We start from the raw sequence: 17,946 nt of genomic DNA, 5'->3' as shown, positions 1-17,946 counted from the left end.
GTATGACGACGGTATAAAGAATGAAAAAAAAACCACGGTTAGGTGGTATATATTATAATACAATTATGGTTGGACGGACTGCCTGCCGAGTGCCGACACAGAGGTAGGCACAGCCGTGAACTACCGCACTGTACACTGGTTGATAAAGAGATAGTAGTATACTCGTAACAACTAGTATGACGACGGTATAAAGAATGAAAAAAAAACCACGGTTAGGTGGTATATAATACAATTATGGTTGGACGGACTGCCTGCCGAGTGCCGACACAGAGGTAGCCACAGCCGTGAACTACCGCACTGTACACTGGTTGATAAAGAGATAGTAGTATACTCGTAACAACTAGTATGACGACGGTATAAAGAATGAAAAAAAAACCACGGTTAGGTGGTATATATTATAATACAATTATGGATGGACGGACTGCCTGCCGAGTGCCGACACAGAGGTAGCCACAGCCGTGAACTACCGCACTGTACACTGGTTGATAAAGAGATAGTAGTATACTCGTAACAACTAGTATGACGACGGTATAAAGAATGAAAAAAAAACCACGGTTAGGTGGTATATAATACAATTATGGTTGGACGGACTGCCTGCCGAGTGCCGACACAGAGGTAGCCACAGCCGTGAACTACCGCACTGTACACTGGTTGATAAAGAGATAGTAGTATACTCGTAACAACTAGTATGACGACGGTATAAAGAATGAAAAAAAAACCACGGTTAGGTGGTATATAATACAATTATGGTTGGACGGACTGCCTGCCGAGTGCCGACACAGAGGTAGCCACAGCCGTGAACTACCGCACTGTACACTGGTTGATAAAGAGATAGTAGTATACTCGTAACAACTAGTATGACGACGGTATAAAGAATGAAAAAAAAACCACGGTTAGGTGGTATATATTATAATACAATTATGGTTGGACGGACTGCCTGCCGAGTGCCGACACAGAGGTAGCCACAGCCGTGAACTACCGCACTGTACACTGGTTGATAAAGAGATAGTAGTATACTCGTAACAACTAGTATGACAACGGTATAAAGAATGAAAAAAAAACCACGGTTAGGTGGTATATATTATAATACAATTATGGATGGACGGACTGCCTGCCGAGTGCCGACACAGAGGTAGCCACAGCCGTGAACTACCGCACTGTACACTGGTTGATAAAGAGATAGTAGTATACTCGTAACAACTAGTATGACGACGGTATAAAGAATGAAAAAAAAACCACGGTTAGGTGGTATATAATACAATTATGGTTGGACGGACTGCCTGCCGAGTGCCGACACAGAGGTAGCCACAGCCGTGAACTACCGCACTGTACACTGGTTGATAAAGAGATAGTAGTATAGTCGTAACAACTAGTATGACGACGGTATAAAGAATGAAAAAAAAAACCACGGTTAGGTGGTATATAATACAATTATGGTTGGACGGACTGCCTGCCGAGTGCCGACACAGAGGTAGCCACAGCCGTGAACTACCGCACTGTACACTGGTTGATAAAGAGATAGTAGTATACTCGTAACAACTAGTATGACGACGGTATAAAGAATGGAAAAAAAACCACGGTTAGGTGGTATATAATACAATTATGGTTGGACGGACTGCCTGCCGAGTGCCGACACAGAGGTAGCCACAGCCGTGAACTACCGCACTGTACACTGGTTGATAAAGAGATAGTAGTATACTCGTAACAACTAGTATGACGACGGTATAAAGAATGAAAAAAAAACCACGGTTAGGTGGTATATATTATAATACAATTATGGATGGACGGACTGCCTGCCGAGTGCCGACACAGAGGTAGCCACAGCCGTGAACTACCGCACTGTACACTGGTTGATAAAGAGATAGTAGTATACTCGTAACAACTAGTATGACGACGGTATAAAGAATGAAAAAAAAACCACGGTTAGGTGGTATATAATGCAATTATGGTTGGACGGACTGCCTGCCGAGTGCCGACACAGAGGTAGCCACAGCCGTGAACTACCGCACTGTACACTGGTTGATAAAGAGATAGTAGTATACTCGTAACAACTAGTATGACGACGGTATAAAGAATGAAAAAAAAACCACGGTTAGGTGGTATATAATACAATTATGGTTGGACGGACTGCCTGCCGAGTGCCGACACAGAGGTAGCCACAGCCGTGAACTACCGCACTGTACACTGGTTGATAAAGAGATAGTAGTATACTCGTAACAACTAGTATGACGACGGTATAAAGAATGAAAAAAAAACCACGGTTAGGTGGTATATATTATAATACAATTATGGTTGGATGGACTGCCTGCCGAGTGCCGACACAGAGGTAGCCACAGCCGTGAACTACCGCACTGTACACTGGTTGATAAAGAGATAGTAGTATACTCGTAACAACTAGTATGACGACGGTATAAAGAATGAAAAAAAAACCACGGTTAGGTGGTATATATTATAATACAATTATGGATGGACGGACTGCCTGCCGAGTGCCGACACAGAGGTAGCCACAGCCGTGAACTACCGCACTGTACACTGGTTGATAAAGAGATAGTAGTATACTCGTAACAACTAGTATGACGACGGTATAAAGAATGAAAAAAAAACCACGGTTAGGTGGTATATAATACAATTATGGTTGGACGGACTGCCTGCCGAGTGCCGACACAGAGGTAGCCACAGCCGTGAACTACCGCACTGTACACTGGTTGATAAAGAGATAGTAGTATACTCGTAACAACTAGTATGACGACGGTATAAAGAATGAAAAAAAACCCACGGTTAGGTGGTATATATTATAATACAATTATGGATGGACGGACTGCCTGCCGAGTGCCGACACAGAGGTAGCCACAGCCGTGAACTACCGCACTGTACTGTGTCTGCTGCTAATATAGACTGGTTGATAAAGAGATAGTATACAATACTACTAATATACTGGTGGTCAGGCACTGGTCACCACTAGTCACACTGGCAGTGGCACTCCTGCAGCAAAAGTGTGCACTGTTTAATTTTAATATAATATTATTTATCATGTACTCCTGGCTCCTGCTATAACAACCTGCAGTGCTCCCCAGTCTCCCCCACAATTATAAGCTTTATATACAATACATTGATGTGCAGCACACTGGGCTGAGCAGTGCACACAGACTGAGTCACTGTGTGACTGTGTATCGTTTTTTTCAGGCAGAGAACGGATATATTAAATAAAACAAACAACTGCACTGTCTCTGGTGGTCACTGGTCACTGTGGTCGTCAGTCACTAAACTCTGTCTGCACTCTCTTCTAATCTACAGTATCACAGCAATCTCTCTCTCTCTCTCTCTCTTCTAAATCTAATCTAAATGGAGAGGACGCCAGCCACGTCCTCTCCCTATCAATCTCAATGCACGTGTGAAAATGGCGGCGACGCGCGGCTCCTTATATAGAATCCGAGTCTCGCGAGAATCCGACAGCGTCATGATGACGTTCGGGCGCGCTCGGGTTAACCGAGCAAGGCGGGAAGATCCGAGTCGCTCGGACCCGTGAAAAAAAAAGTGAAGTTCGTGCGGGTTCGGATTCAAAGAAACCGAACCCGCTCATCTCTAGTTATAAGGTGGTATTTGGTATCCAGCTGTAGGGTATTTTAAGGGTAACATTCCGGTGTTCGTCTGCGGAAGATCGCATGTTCCTGCGGATAGTTATGTGCAGAAGCAGAATATAGATATAAACTGTATTTACTGTATATTATGTATGCGGCGGGAATCCAGAGGAGACCACCCACAAGAGCAGTTGAGAAAGACATCGCCTACCTTTTCAAATCAACCTATGACCTCTCCTGTACTGTAAAAGTGCATTCCTGTGTCCAATGGACAAAGGGATTACAGTATCCATTGTATTGCTTTTGGAAGAATTGTATAAATAAAGCCTGCTGCAGCCTGGTCACACACAAGACTCACAACGTTATCTATTTGATGACGGAGGACCGGACCGGGAAGCGCACGCGAATCTACTCACGTATGTACATTGACTGTAGCCATTATTCTGTTATATTGTCTTGTATTGTAGTGTATAATTTGTATTGTAAACCCCCTTTCAGAAATAATCCACTGTGGTGTCAGAACCCAGCGGTAAAATCACAATTGGTGTCGTGTCCTCATTGCCCTGCTAAGGTTTAAAGTGTATTATTATTGCATAGCATTGCTGTAGAAGGTTTAAAGTGTATCTCTGGGTGTGTATGCGCTGTGAGTACTTTGTACCGTCAGCGCGGCGTGTGTACGCAAAGTCCGTACACTGTACGGGACTCTGTACGCTAATAGCGTAAAAGGTGCGTAGAGTGTGAATTAAGTATAGCGGCCGCAGCGGCCAAAGATTTAAAGCGTATTTAAGGTATGTTTAAGGTATAGCTTTCATTCCTGTAAAGATAATCAGCTTTATCAATATATATATATATATATTCTGTAACAACAGTGGTCGGCACTTCTAGGAGCTTTCAATAATGAATCCACATCACAGCATGTTGCCTAGATGGTATATATACATACATATATACATCTGTACATACACATGGACAAACACACACACACACACACACACACACACACACACGCATATACACACAGCATACTTGCAAACACACATATAGCATTCATACACACAACGTACATAGGCCCTCATTCCGAGTTGTTCGCTCGCTAGCTGCTTTTAGCAGCATTGCACACGCCAAGCCGCCGCCCTCTGGGAGTGTATCTTAGCTTAGCAGAATTGCGAACAAAAGATTAGCAGAATTGCGAATAGAAAATTCTTAGCAGTTTCTGACTAGCTCCAGACTTACTCACCCATTGCGATCAGTTCAGTCACTTTCGTTCCTGGTTTGACGTCACAAACACACCCAGCGTTCGCCCAGACACTCCCCCGTTTCTTCAGAAACTTCCGCGTTTTTCCCAGAAACGCCAGCGTTTTTTCGCACACGCCCAGAAAACGGCCAGTTCCCGCCCAGAAACACCCACTTCCTGTCAATCACAGTACGATCACCAGAACGATGAAAATTCCTCGTTATGCCGTGAGTAAAATACCTAACTTTTGTGTAAAATAACTAAGCGCATGTGCTCTGCGAACCTTGCGCATGCGCAGTAAGCGACTAATCGCAATATAGCGAAAATCGGCAACGAGCGAACAACTCGGAATGACCCCCATCACAGGCGTGCGCAGAGACTGACTGGTGGGTGCCGCTCCGGACTTCCCCCCCTCCACGGCATTATAGTGTTCTCTCACCTCCCCTGTCCTGGATATAGACTGCTCACCTGGTCCGCTCACCTGGGCCGCCCAGGTGAGCAGTTTATATCCAGGACAGGGGAGGTGAGAGAACACTATAATGCCGTGGAGGGGGGGGGGTCCGGAGCGGCACCCGCCAGTCAGTCTCTGCGCACGCCTGTGACCCCCATACTGTATACCAGGCATTCCCAACCTCGGTCCTCAAGGCACACTAACAGTGCAGGTTTTAGTGATATCCAGGCTTCAGCGCAGGTGACTCAATTAGTAGCTCAGTTATTTTGATTTAACCATCTGTGCTGAAGCCTGGATATCACTAAAACCTGCACTGTTGGTGTGCCTTGAGGACCGTGTTTGGGAATGCCTGCTGTATACACACACAGCATACATATAAACACATACACAGCATACATACAGTAGACACACACACATACAGTAGCATACATACACGGACATGTGACAGACACACACGTACATACACAAAGACACAGTATCTATATAGCCAACACACTCATAGTATATACACACACACACACACACACACACACACACACACACACACACCTCTTTACATTAACAAAAATAGGATTTTAATGACCTACCGGTAAATCCTTTTCTCGTAGTCCGTAGAGGATACTGGGGTCCACATTAGTACCATGGGGTATAGATGGGTCCACTAGGAGCCATGGGAACTTTAAGAAATCAATAGTGTGGGCTGGCTCCTCCCTGTATGCCCCTCCTACCAGACTCAGTCTAGAAACTGTGCCCGAGGAGACGGACATACTTCGAGAGAAGGATTTAAATGAACAGTGGTGAGATTCGAACCAGCACACACAAAAAAGAGGAAAGCCATGCTACCCAAACTTGAACAGGAACAGCAACGGCTCAACCAACAACAATACTTAACAAAGTAACAGTGCAGAAAAATGAAGCACCGGGCGGGCGCCCAGTATCCTCCACGGACTACGAGAAAAGGATTTACCGGTAGGTAATTAAAATTCTATTTTCTCTTACATCCTAGAGGATACTGGGGTCCACATTAGTACCATAGGGATGTACCAAAGCTCCCAGATCGGGTGGGAGAGTGCTGAGGTTCCTGCAGAACTGATTGACCAAATTGAAGGTCCTCAGCTGCCAAAGTATCAAACTTGTAGAACTTAACAAACGTATTCGATCCCGACCAAGTAGCCACTCGACAGAGCTGTAAAGCCGAGACACCCCGGGCAGCTGCCCAGGAAGAACCCACAGACCTAGTAGAGTGGGCCTGTACTTTCAGAACCGGAAATCCTGCCGAAGAATAAGCCTGCTGGATAGTAAATCTGATCCAGCGAGCGATAAACTGCTTTGAAGCAGGACACCCAATTTTCTTAGGATCATAGAAAACAAACAGCGAGTCAGGTTTTCTGTGACGAGTGGCCCTCTTCACGTAGATCTTCAAAGCCCTCACCACATCCAGGGATTTAGCGGTAGCAGAGGTGTCAGTAAACACCAGAACCACAATAGGTTGGTTGATATAAAACGCAGACACCACCTTAGGTAGACATTGCTGACGAGTTTTGAGTTCAGCTCTATCCTCATGAAAAATCATATAGGGGCTTTTGTGAGACAATGCCCCGAGCTCGCACACACGACTTGCGGAAGCCAAGGCCAACAGTGTAACAGACTTCCACGTTAGAAACTTAAGTTCCACCTCCTGTAAGGTTCAAACCAGTTCGATTGCAGAAAACGTAATACCACGTTAAGATTCCAAGGTGCACTGAGAGGCACAAAGGGCGGTTGGATGTGCAGAACACCCTTCAAGAACATCTGTACCTCAGGAAGGGAAGCCAAGTGTTTCTGGAAGAAAATGGACAAGGCCGAAATCTGGACCTTCAAGGAGCCCAAACGTAGGCCCCCATCCACACCTGACTGCAGATAAAGGAGAAAGCGTACCAGTTGAAATTCCACTGCAGGAAATTTCCTGTGTTCACACCACGAGACATACTTTTTCCAAATATGGTGGTAAGGTCTAGACATTACCCCTTTCCTGGCCTAGATAAGGGTTGGAATAACCTTGTTCGGAATACCTTTCCGGGCTAAAATCTGACGCTCAACTTCCATGCCCCTCAAACGTAGCAGCGGTAAGTTTTGATAGACGAACAGCCCCTGCTGCAGAAGATCCTCTCGCAGAGGTAGAGGCCACGGATCCTCCAGGAGCAACCGCAGGAGATCCGCGTACCAGGCCCTTCTTGGCCAATCCGGAGCAATGAAAATTGCCTGAACATTTTCCCTTTTTATTCTTTTGAGAATTCCGGGGATCAGTGGAAGAGGTGGGAACACGTAAACCATCTGGTAAAGCCATGGAGTCACCAGAGCGTCCACTGCCACCGTTTGTGGGATCCTTGTCCTGAAACAATAGCGCTCTAGTTTCTTGTTGAGACGAGATGCCATCATGTCTATCTGTGGAATCCCCCACCGATGTGTCAATGACTCGAGCACCTGTGGGTGAAGGTCCCACTCGCCTAGGTGGAGGTCGTGTATGCTGAGGAAGTCCACTTCCCAGTTGTCTACTCCCGGAATGAAGATTGCCGACAGCGCCACCGCGTGTCTTTCTGTCCAGAGGAGAATTCTTGTTACCTCTGACATCTTCGTTCCTCCCTGTCGGTTTATGTACGTTACAGCCGTCACATTGTCCGACTGAACCTGAATGGCTTGATCTTGAAGAAGATGTGATGCCTGAAGAAGGGCGTTGCATATGGCCCTTAGTTCCAGAATGTTGATCGGAAGCATGGCTTCCTGACTTGACCATCTTCCCTGGAACTGCTCCCCTTGGGTGACTACTCCCCAACCTCTGAGGCTTACGTCTGTGGTTAGCAGAATCCAACTTTAAATCCTGAACCGGCGGCCTTCGGTCAGGTGATACATCTGAAGCCACCACAGAAGGGAGCTCCTGGCTTTTGGGGACAGACGTATCCTCTGGTGCATGTGAAGATGCGTGCCGGACCACTTGTCCAAGAAATCCAGCTGAAAGGGCCTTGCATGGAACCTTTATCAGCAGGTCATTCAGGTACGGAATTATGTTCACTCACTTTTTGTGGAGGAGAAACATCATCTCTGCCATCACCTTGGTAAACACCCGCGGAGCCGTGGAAAGGCCAAATGGCAGTGCCTGAAACTGGTAGTGACAGTCCTTTAGTGCAAACCGTAGATAAGCCTGATGAGGCGGCCAAATCGGAATGTGAAGGTACGCATCCTTGATATCCAGAGACACCAGGAATTCTCCCTCCTCCAGACCTGAGATCACCGCTCTCAGAAACTCCATCTTGAACTTGAACACCCTTAAATACGTGTTTAGGGATTTGAGGTTGAGAATAGGCCTCACCGAACCGTCCGGTTTCAGGACCACAAACAGGTTGGAGTAATAACCCTTGTTTTGTTGCTGAAGTGGAACTGGAACAATGACCTCAGTCTGTACCAGTTTTTGAATTGCTGCCTGTAAGGTCAAACTTGCTTCTGGAGAAGCTGGTAAGATGGATTTGAAGAATCTGGGAGGGGGGAGTTCCTGAAACTCCAGTCTGTATCCACTGTGCGATAAGATCTTTGACCCAGGAATCCTGGCAAGAAGTTGCCCAAACGTGACTGAAATAACGTAACCAGGCTCCCACCTGCCTGTCTTCCAGGCAGTGCGGTCCACCGTCATGCTGAAGGCTTAGAGGAAGCAGCCCCTGAGGACTGTTCCTGAGAACCTGCAGCTGCAGGTTTTCTGGGTTTACCTCTATTACCCCTGAAGGTTGTAGAGGAACCCCTGGATTTGCCTTTAAGTTTTTCTGTCCGAAAGGACTGCAGAGTAGGAGTAGAGTAGGTTTTCCTAGCTGGTGTTGTTGCGGAAGGAAGATAAGTAGACTTACCCGCCGTAGCCTTGGATATACACATATCCAGTTCATCACCAAAAAGAGCCTCGCCCGTGAACGGTAGGCTTTCCACACCCCTCCTGGATTCTGCACCGCAGTCCATTGTCGCAGCCACAAGCCCCTGCGTGCCAACACTGCCATGGCAGAGGTGCGTGTGTTGAGTAAGCCAAATTCCTTTAAGGCTTCCACCATAAAGTTTGCAGAATCTTGATTATGTTACAAAAGTAAAATAATATCGTCCTTGGTTAAGGAATCTAAACCATCAATCAGATTACCTGACTATTTTGCAATGGCCCGAGTGATCCATGCACAAGCAATAGTGGGTCTCTGGGCCACCCCGGCCGACGTATATAAAGATTTGAGAGTGGTCTCAATCTTGTGGTCAGCTGTATCCTTTAAGGATGCCGCCCCGGGAACCGGTAAGACTATCTTACGCGATAACCTGGATATAGATGCATCCACAATTGTCGGGTTTTTCCATTTCTTCCTATCCTCCGAAGGAAAAGGAAAGGAAGAAATCAACTGTTTAGGGATCTGACATTTTTTGTCAGGGTTTACCCACGCCCCCTCAAAAAAGGTGTTTAATTCCTTTGAAGCGGGGAAAGTAGCCGAGGATTTCTTTTTAGTATTAAAATAAGATTCCTCTTCCACCTCCTCTGACTTGTCAGGAATGTGCAGGACAGTTCTGATAGCCTCAATGAGGGCCTGTATTCCCTGTGACAGGACAGCATCCTCCTCACCCGTGTCCACTTCACCTTCCTCTGGATCCGACGTATCAGGGTCAGTATCACCCTGCATGATTTGGGCCAGAGTACGCTTTTGCGGGCAAATGGCTAGGACTGGGGATGGAGGTATGGAAGGTGAGTCCCTATTCATCAGGTCATCCACAGATTGCCGTAAGAACTGTGTCTCCTTCTCATTATGAGACAGTTTTGTAGAAATAGTAAAAATCATACCTTTAATGGAAGCTAACCAAGGGGGTTCAGCCCCACTGGACTAGCAGTGAGCACTTTCCTGAGTACAGGGTAGTGAGTCCCCAGGGGATGATAGACATTCTGCTGTACAAGACACACAGTCCCCTGACATGATTGGATAGGGACACCCACACACAGAGACACTGGTTGAAAGCACAGTATATGTAGGCAGGGTCCTCAGAGGGACACAGAAGCCAGAGCCAGCCACACAGCACCCCTATAGCAACAGTAAAACTAAGCTGGGTCGCAAGAATAAAGCACCCAACACTGCTCCCCCCCTGCACTAAGACCCCCTGGTACCGCTGAGGAGACTGGAGTCCTTGTGGAGTAGCTGCGCTTCCCTGTGAGTGCTGTCTGATCAAGCTGCAGAGGAAAATGGCGCTGGAGAGCTGTGAGTTGAGTGAAGCCCCGCACCCTGTAATGGCGCGTGGCTTCCCGCATTTTTTATACTGGCCCTGAGGTAGAAAGTGTGCCTAACTAGGAGACTGAACCCCTGTTAGGATGTGCGCCAGTGTGGGTATAATAGGAGGCTCAGCGCACCCCTCACAGCGTGCCCCACCACAGCTTGTCCTGTGAGCCTCCCCGAGCGCAGCCTGTATCCTACCCTAATGCCGCCATGTCCGCTGGCGACCCGCTAAATGGGACGCCAGCGCCGTACTCACCACTCTTCTGTCTTCAGGCTCTGTTAGGGGGTGGCGACGTGTTGCGGGAGGGTACGCTGCACCAAGGTGTGGCTTGCGAATGACTCCGTCAGGAGCTCAGTGTTCTGTCAGCAGAGAAACGGGACCATTAACCAGTGGCGGATCCAGGGGGGGGGGGGGGGGGCACGCGGGCCCGTGCCCCCCTGTCATGTCTGGCACTGGCACACTAGGAGACCCTCTACACTGGGCCGCCCCAAACCCATACCTTGCTGCCGCAGTTGGTAACAGCCGCCACTCCCCGGGCACCCGCAGCTTGCGCTGCAGCCGCAGCCAGTGTGTTAGTGGCTGGGAGCCAGTGGGAGGCGAGCAGAGTGGACTGTCCCTCCAGTTAGGCGATTCCACCATTGAGAGGAGAGAGGCACAGGACGCATACAGCACAAGACAGGAGATTGAGCCTCCCACAACCGCACGGCCCGGCCAAGCCTCCCCCATACAGAAGCGCCCTGTGCCGGGGATCTCTGCACAGGAGTGCCCCCCCTCCCTCATTGCTGCGTTCCCCTGACGGGCAGAGACACGGCGTGGAAGCTCCTCAGCCATAACTTCGCACAAAAGAGCTAAGCAAAGAGTGCTTTTAATTGTGGAAATGGCGGAGGGGAGCTGCGGGTACCTATTACCTAACAGGAGCAGTGGGTACTCGACTTGACTGTACTCCTGGGCACCTGGCTACACAGCAGAAGTGGGTCTGATGTCAGAGGGCTTCCAGTTCAGGTGGAGCTGATTAATTCAATGTGTATGTATGTAACTGTATTAATGTGTGTATATATAGCCAGTTGGTGCTTCCCTCCCCTCTGTAGAATAACCCCCACCCCACTATTGACCTTCCATATGGAGGAGACCCCCTCACTGCTGCCCTACCCTCCATATCCCCCCTTACCTCCTCCCACTGCTGCCCTCCCATATGGAGGAGATCCCCCCCCCCTCACTGCTGCCCTACCCTCCATATACCCCCTTCCCTCCTCCCACTGCTGCCCTCCCATATGGAGGAGATCCCCCCCCTCACTGCTGCCCTACCCTCCATATACCCCCTTCCCTCCTCCCACTGCTGCCCTCACATATGGAGGAGATCCCCCCTCACTGCTGCCCTACCCTCCATATCCCATCTTCCCTCCTCCCACTGCTGCCCTCACATATGGAGGAGATCCCCCCTCACTGCTGCCCTACCCTCCATATCCCATCTTCCCTCCTCCCACTGCTGCCCTCACATATGGGGGAGACCCCCCTCACTGCTGCTCTACCCTCCATATGCCACTTCCCTCCTCCCACTGCTGCCCTCTCAAATGGAGGAGACCCCCCTCACTGCTGCCCTACCCTCCTTATCCCCCTTCCCTCCTCCCATTGCTACCCTCCCATATGGAGGAGACCACCTCTCTTCTGCCATCGCCTCTGAAGGAAACGCCTCTGCTGGGAGGTCAGGAGGGCAGAGAGCAGGGAAGGCCATCTCTGCACCTACATTCAGGTTATGCCATCCTGAGATGGCGAACCTGAACTCCATGGAGAAGTGGTAAAGCTGAGCTTTCCATTTCTTCATGAATCGCACTCACCATACTGCCTCTCCTTGTCCCCCTCTCCTTGTTACCCACCTCCCCCTGGCATCACCCACTTTTTCCTCGTCACCCTTTCCCCGGTGTTACCCACATGCCTCTCTCTGTTACCCACTGCCTCTGCGTCTTCCACTATGTCTCCTTCACCCACTGCCTCACCCTCTTCCTCTCCCCTTCATCACTATAAACCCATCACCCTCTCTCTCCTGTCACCCTCTGCCTCTCCATAGTGTCACCCTCTTCCCGTTTTACGAATATGACATTCTCTTTGAGGCCATGACCCTTGTTGCTAGGTCATGCCCTTGTTGTGAGGCCACGCACACCTTCATGGGACCGCACGCTGAAAGCGTGCACAAGGTGCCCCCCTGTCACTTTTTCCTGGATCCGCCCCTGCCATTAACTATAAGGAAGTTCTCTCCTCTAAGTCCCACGAAGCAGTCAGGGTGTTGCCTAAAAAGCCCTGACTGAAAATAACAAACTTTGAAAATAAATGTAGAAAACTCTTCAGGAGCTTTCCAAAGTGTGACCGGCTCCTCCGGGCACGATTTCTAAACTGAGTCTGGTAGGAGGGGCATAGAGGGAGGAGCCAGGACACACTATTGATTTCTTAAAGTGCCCATGGCTCCTAGTGGACCCGTCTATACCCCATGGTACTAATGTGGACCCCAGTATCCTCTAGGACATAAGAGAAACAGCGATTATACATCAGCCACCATAACTTACTATAAACGCCGCCGCACCTCCACCCCCCCCTTCCCCTCGGGTCACCGGCCAGCATCATTTATTAAAGCCCTCTCTTCCTCTCCGCAGTGCACGGCACCCCCCTCATCTTCACATACCTGCAGAGCGCAGATAAGTCTCTCATGAGACGATTGCTCTGCACCCAGGCAGCCCGGGAATGCCTGAGAGCCGTGGCTGTGCGCTATAGCTCCCCTTCAAGCAGCCAGCCAGCCCAGTACGTGTCAATATAAGGAGGCAGCTCTGCCTCGTTATTCCTGCGCTCCCGGACTCAGTCGTAAGAATAAAAAATAAAAAAAAAACATCGGTCAACTGCGCAGATGGATTGGCGGGCAGGGGGGTTTCCAGGTACTCGGAACCCCCCCTGCGTGCGCGAGTGGGTTCAGTGTCAGCATAGCGGCAGCATGAAGTTCAGTAACGTGACGTACTGTGTGTACGTATTCAGATCTCACCATGCTGTAAACGGGAGCCGGGTCGGATGACCTGGTTTACCCGTTTACACTGCCCTTTAACCCGGGTTCTTCCCTAGCCAAACCCTGCAAGGTAGCCAGGTTAGATTCTCGGGTCACTGGACCCAGGTTATTCCTTTTCCACTGAGCTACGACCGAATGTTAACCGGACAATAACCCAGGTTATAGCAGCAGTGGAAGAGGGGAATTTAGTATAAAACAACAGTGGGAATAGGGGCATTAAAAACGCATGGTTACTCTTTGCATTAGTGGTCAAAACTGTAGTAAAACGCATGTAACTAACACCAGTGGGTTTGAAGCCTGAAAATCACCTAACATCATACTTGCCTACCTGACCCTCTCCATGAGGGAGACAATGCTCTGTTCCTGGACTTTCCTGGTAATGTATAATTGCCATCACCTGTGGTGAAACACATTTCTTATCAATTACCTAGCTCACCACAGGTGATGGCAATCATACATTACCAGGAGAGTCCAGGAACAGAGCATTTTCTCCCTCATGGAGAGGGTCAGGTAGGCAAATAAGCCTAACATAGGCAGTGTCGGACTGGGGCATGGAGAACCCACCGGGGTAATGCAGAGGTAAAGGCACATGCTTAGGAGTGTGGCCAGCTGCCACTGAGGCTTGGTTAACATGGTATAGGCCCCATGATAAATATATATAGTAAATACTGCTAGTGCATGCATGATAATGTACCAGATTAATAACTGCAATGCACTGTAGATAATATGTATAATGCACAATTCAACTGCACACTCGGGACCTGATCCATAGACGAGGAGGTGGGCCCCCAGGTGGTTTCCACTGTACCCCTATGGGCCAGTCCAACCCTGAACATGGGTGTAAATGCAAGGCCGGTTCTAGCCCTTGTGGCGCCCTGGGCAAAAGATAGGGGCGTGGCTTCATACGGAGGCGTGGTCAGTTACGCCCCCATTTGTGCCCCCTGTAGAGTAGCGCCGCTGAAAGAAAAAAAAGAAAAATGAATACTTACTATCCCCGCTCCTGATTCCCGACCGCTGCAGACCTCCGCCGGCGCCGCTCCTCTCCTCAGATCTATGGGAGAGACGTCATGACGTCTCTCCCATAGCACAGCATAGACACTAGAGGACAATTATGACCCCTAGTGTCTGTGCCAGTCCCACAATGCTGTGCGGTGCGCAATGACGTCATCGCGCACCGCACAGCAAAGGTCCTCTCCACGAAGGGAAACTAGACGGGTAATGTCTAGTTCCCTTCACAGCGGGGGACCAGCGGGAGGCACAGTAGCGGATCTTGCCATGGTGCGGCGCCCTCCGGAAGGCTGCGCCCAGGGAAAAAGTCCTGCTTGCCCGTGGCAAGATCCGCTACTGTGTAAATGCCCCTAATCTAATGATATAGCAGGGAAACACACTTTGCCCCTGAAATGGGAGAGGTGAATGTTACATTGACAAAAAAAAAAAAAAAAACAGTGAAAAAGTATAGAGAAATAAAAATCTAACACCATTTATATACAAGATTTATTCCTGCAATATATCTACTACTACACGGCACATATTAGCTATTCCTCTGAACCAGCATAGTGACTGATTCTGAGTCGCTCAAAACTTCATATGCAGCCAAATCTAGCAATCTCGCACTAACCACACATGCGTCTTGGGCAAACTACGCACTATTCAGAGTTGCGCAGGTCTCAGCTGTTTCTGCGGACACTAAGGGGTAAATTTACTAAGATTCGTATTTTCCCGTTTCAGGTCAAAGTTCAATCACGAATGACATCGAAAGTGTAAAACTGCAACTTTTTGAATTGATTACGACTAATTTACTAAGCTGTCGTATTCGGGTTTTTCTTTTGTTCCGATGTCGATGTCATTCGTGGTTTATTTTCTATTTTTACGGCAGTGATTAGCAAAACACTGCCGACTTTTTTTACAATCAATCTCGGCCGGATCTGTGTGATCCGTGCTGGGTTTTTTTTTTTTTTTTTAAATTAAACACTGTAAAATAATAAAAAAAAATGCGTGGGGTCCCCCCTCCTAAGCATAACCAGCCTCGGGCTCTTTGAGCCGATCCTGGTTGCAAAAATATGGGGGGAAAAATGACAGGGGTTCCCCCATATTTAAGCAACCAGCATCGGGCTCTGCGCCTGGTCCTGGTCCCAAAAATACGGGGGACAAAAAGAGTAGGGGTCCCCCGTATTTTTAAAACCAGCACCGGGCTCCACTAGCTGGACAGATAATGCCACAGCCGGGGGTCACTTTTATATAGTGCCCTGCGGCCGTGGCATCAAAAATCCAACTAGTCACCCCTGGCCGGGGTACCCTGGGGGAGTGGGGACCCCTTCAATCAAGGGGTCCCCCCCCCCAGCCACCCAAGGGCCAGGGGTGAAGCCCGAGGCTGTCCCCCCCCATCCAATGGGCTGCGGATGGGGGGGCTGATAGCCTTTGTTGTAAAAGAAAAGATATTGTTTTTAGTAGCAGTACTACAAGTCCCAGCAAGCCTCCCCCGCATGCTGGTACTTGGAGAACCACAAGTACCAGCATGCGGCGGAAAAACTGGCCCGCTGGTACCTGTAGTACTACTACTAAAAAAATACCCAAAAAAAGACAAGACACACACACCGTGAAAGTATAATTTTATTACATACATACACACATACATACATACTTACCTTAAGTTCCCACGCAGGTCGGTCCTCTTCTCCAGTAGAATCCAAGGGGTACCTGTTGAAGAAATTATACTCACGAGATCCAGGGGTCCAGGCTCCTCGGGAAATCCAGGGGTAATCCACGTACTTGAAAAAAAAAAAAAAAACGGTGTCCCGACCACGAACTGAAAGGGGACCCATGTTTGCACATGGGTCACCTTTCCACGAATGCCAGAAACCCACTCTGACTTCTGTCTAAGTGGGTTTCTTCAGCCAGTCAGGGAGCGCCACGTTGTAGCACTCTCCTGATCAGCTGTGTGGTCCTGTCCTCACTGACAGGCAGCACACGGCAGTGTTACAATGTAGCGCCTATGCGCTACATTGTAACCAATGATGGGAACTTTCTGCTCAGCGGTGACGTCACTTTAGGTCAACCGCAGGGCAGAAAGTTCCCATCATTGGTTACAATGTAGCGCATAGGCGCTACATTGTAACACTGCCGTGTGCTGCCTGTCAGTGAGGACAGGACCACACAGCTGATCAGGAGAGTGCTACAACGTGGCGCTCCCTGATTGGCTGAAGAAACCCACTTAGACAGAAGTCAAAGTGGGTTTCTGGCATTCGTGGAAAGGTGACCCATGTGCAAACATGGGTCCCCTTTCAGTTCGTGGTCGGGACACCGTTTTTTTTTTTCTTTCAAGTACGTGGATTACCCCTGGATTTCCCGAGGAGCCTGGACCCCTGGATCTCGTGAGTATAATTTCTTCAACAGGTACCCCTTGGATTCTACTGGAGAAGAGGACCGACCTGCGTGGGAACTTAAGGTAAGTATGTATGTATGTGTGTATGTATGTAATAAAATTATACTTTCACGGTGTGTGTGTCTTGTCTTTTTTTGGGTATTTTTTTAGTAGTAGTACTACAGGTACCAGCGGGCCCGTTTTTCCGTCGCATGCTGGTACTTGTGGTTCTCCAAGTACCAGCATGCGGGGGAGGCTTGCTGGGCCTTGTAGTACTGCTACTAAAAACAATATCTTTTCTTTTACAACAAAGGCTATCAGCCTCCCCATCTGCAGCCCATTGGATGGGGGGGGGGACAGCCTCGGGCTTCACCCCTGGCCCTTGGGTGGCTGGGGGGGGGGACCCCTTGATTGAAGGGGTCCCCACTCCCCCAGGGTACCCCGGCCAGGAGTGACTAGTTGGATTTTTGATGCCACGGCCGCAGGGCACTATATAAAAGTGACCCCCGGCTGTGGCATTATCTGTCCAGCTAGTGGAGCCCGGTGCTGGTTTTAAAAATACGGGGGACCCCTACTCTTTTTGTCCCCCGTATTTTTGGGACCAGGACCAGGCGCAGAGCCCGATGCTGGTTGCTTAAATATGGGGGAACCCCTGTCATTTTTCCCCCCATATTTCTGCAACCAGGATCGGCTCAAAGAGCCCGAGGCTGGTTATGCTTAGGAGGGGGGACCCCACGCAATTTTTTTTAAAAAATAAGCACTTTCCCACCCCTTCCCACTGATATACATGCACGGATCTCATGGATCCGTGCATGCCTATCCAATCACGAATAAAAAAAAAAGGTCTGTTTTTTTTTAGCACTTTTTTACGAGTTGTAATTTTTCACGGCAGTGTTTGTTTTTTTTTTGCTTTGCACTTCTTAGTAAATGACCGAGATTCATACTTAAACAGCCGCGTTTTGACCGATGGTGTATTCATTCGTAATTTTTTACTTGGACTTGCAAAAAATTACGAATGCC

Source organism: Pseudophryne corroboree, chromosome 9 (assembly GCF_028390025.1).
Source record: "Pseudophryne corroboree isolate aPseCor3 chromosome 9, aPseCor3.hap2, whole genome shotgun sequence".
In the NCBI taxonomy this organism is placed as follows: domain Eukaryota; kingdom Metazoa; phylum Chordata; class Amphibia; order Anura; family Myobatrachidae; genus Pseudophryne; species Pseudophryne corroboree.
Note: the sequence above shows the minus strand (reverse complement) of the source record.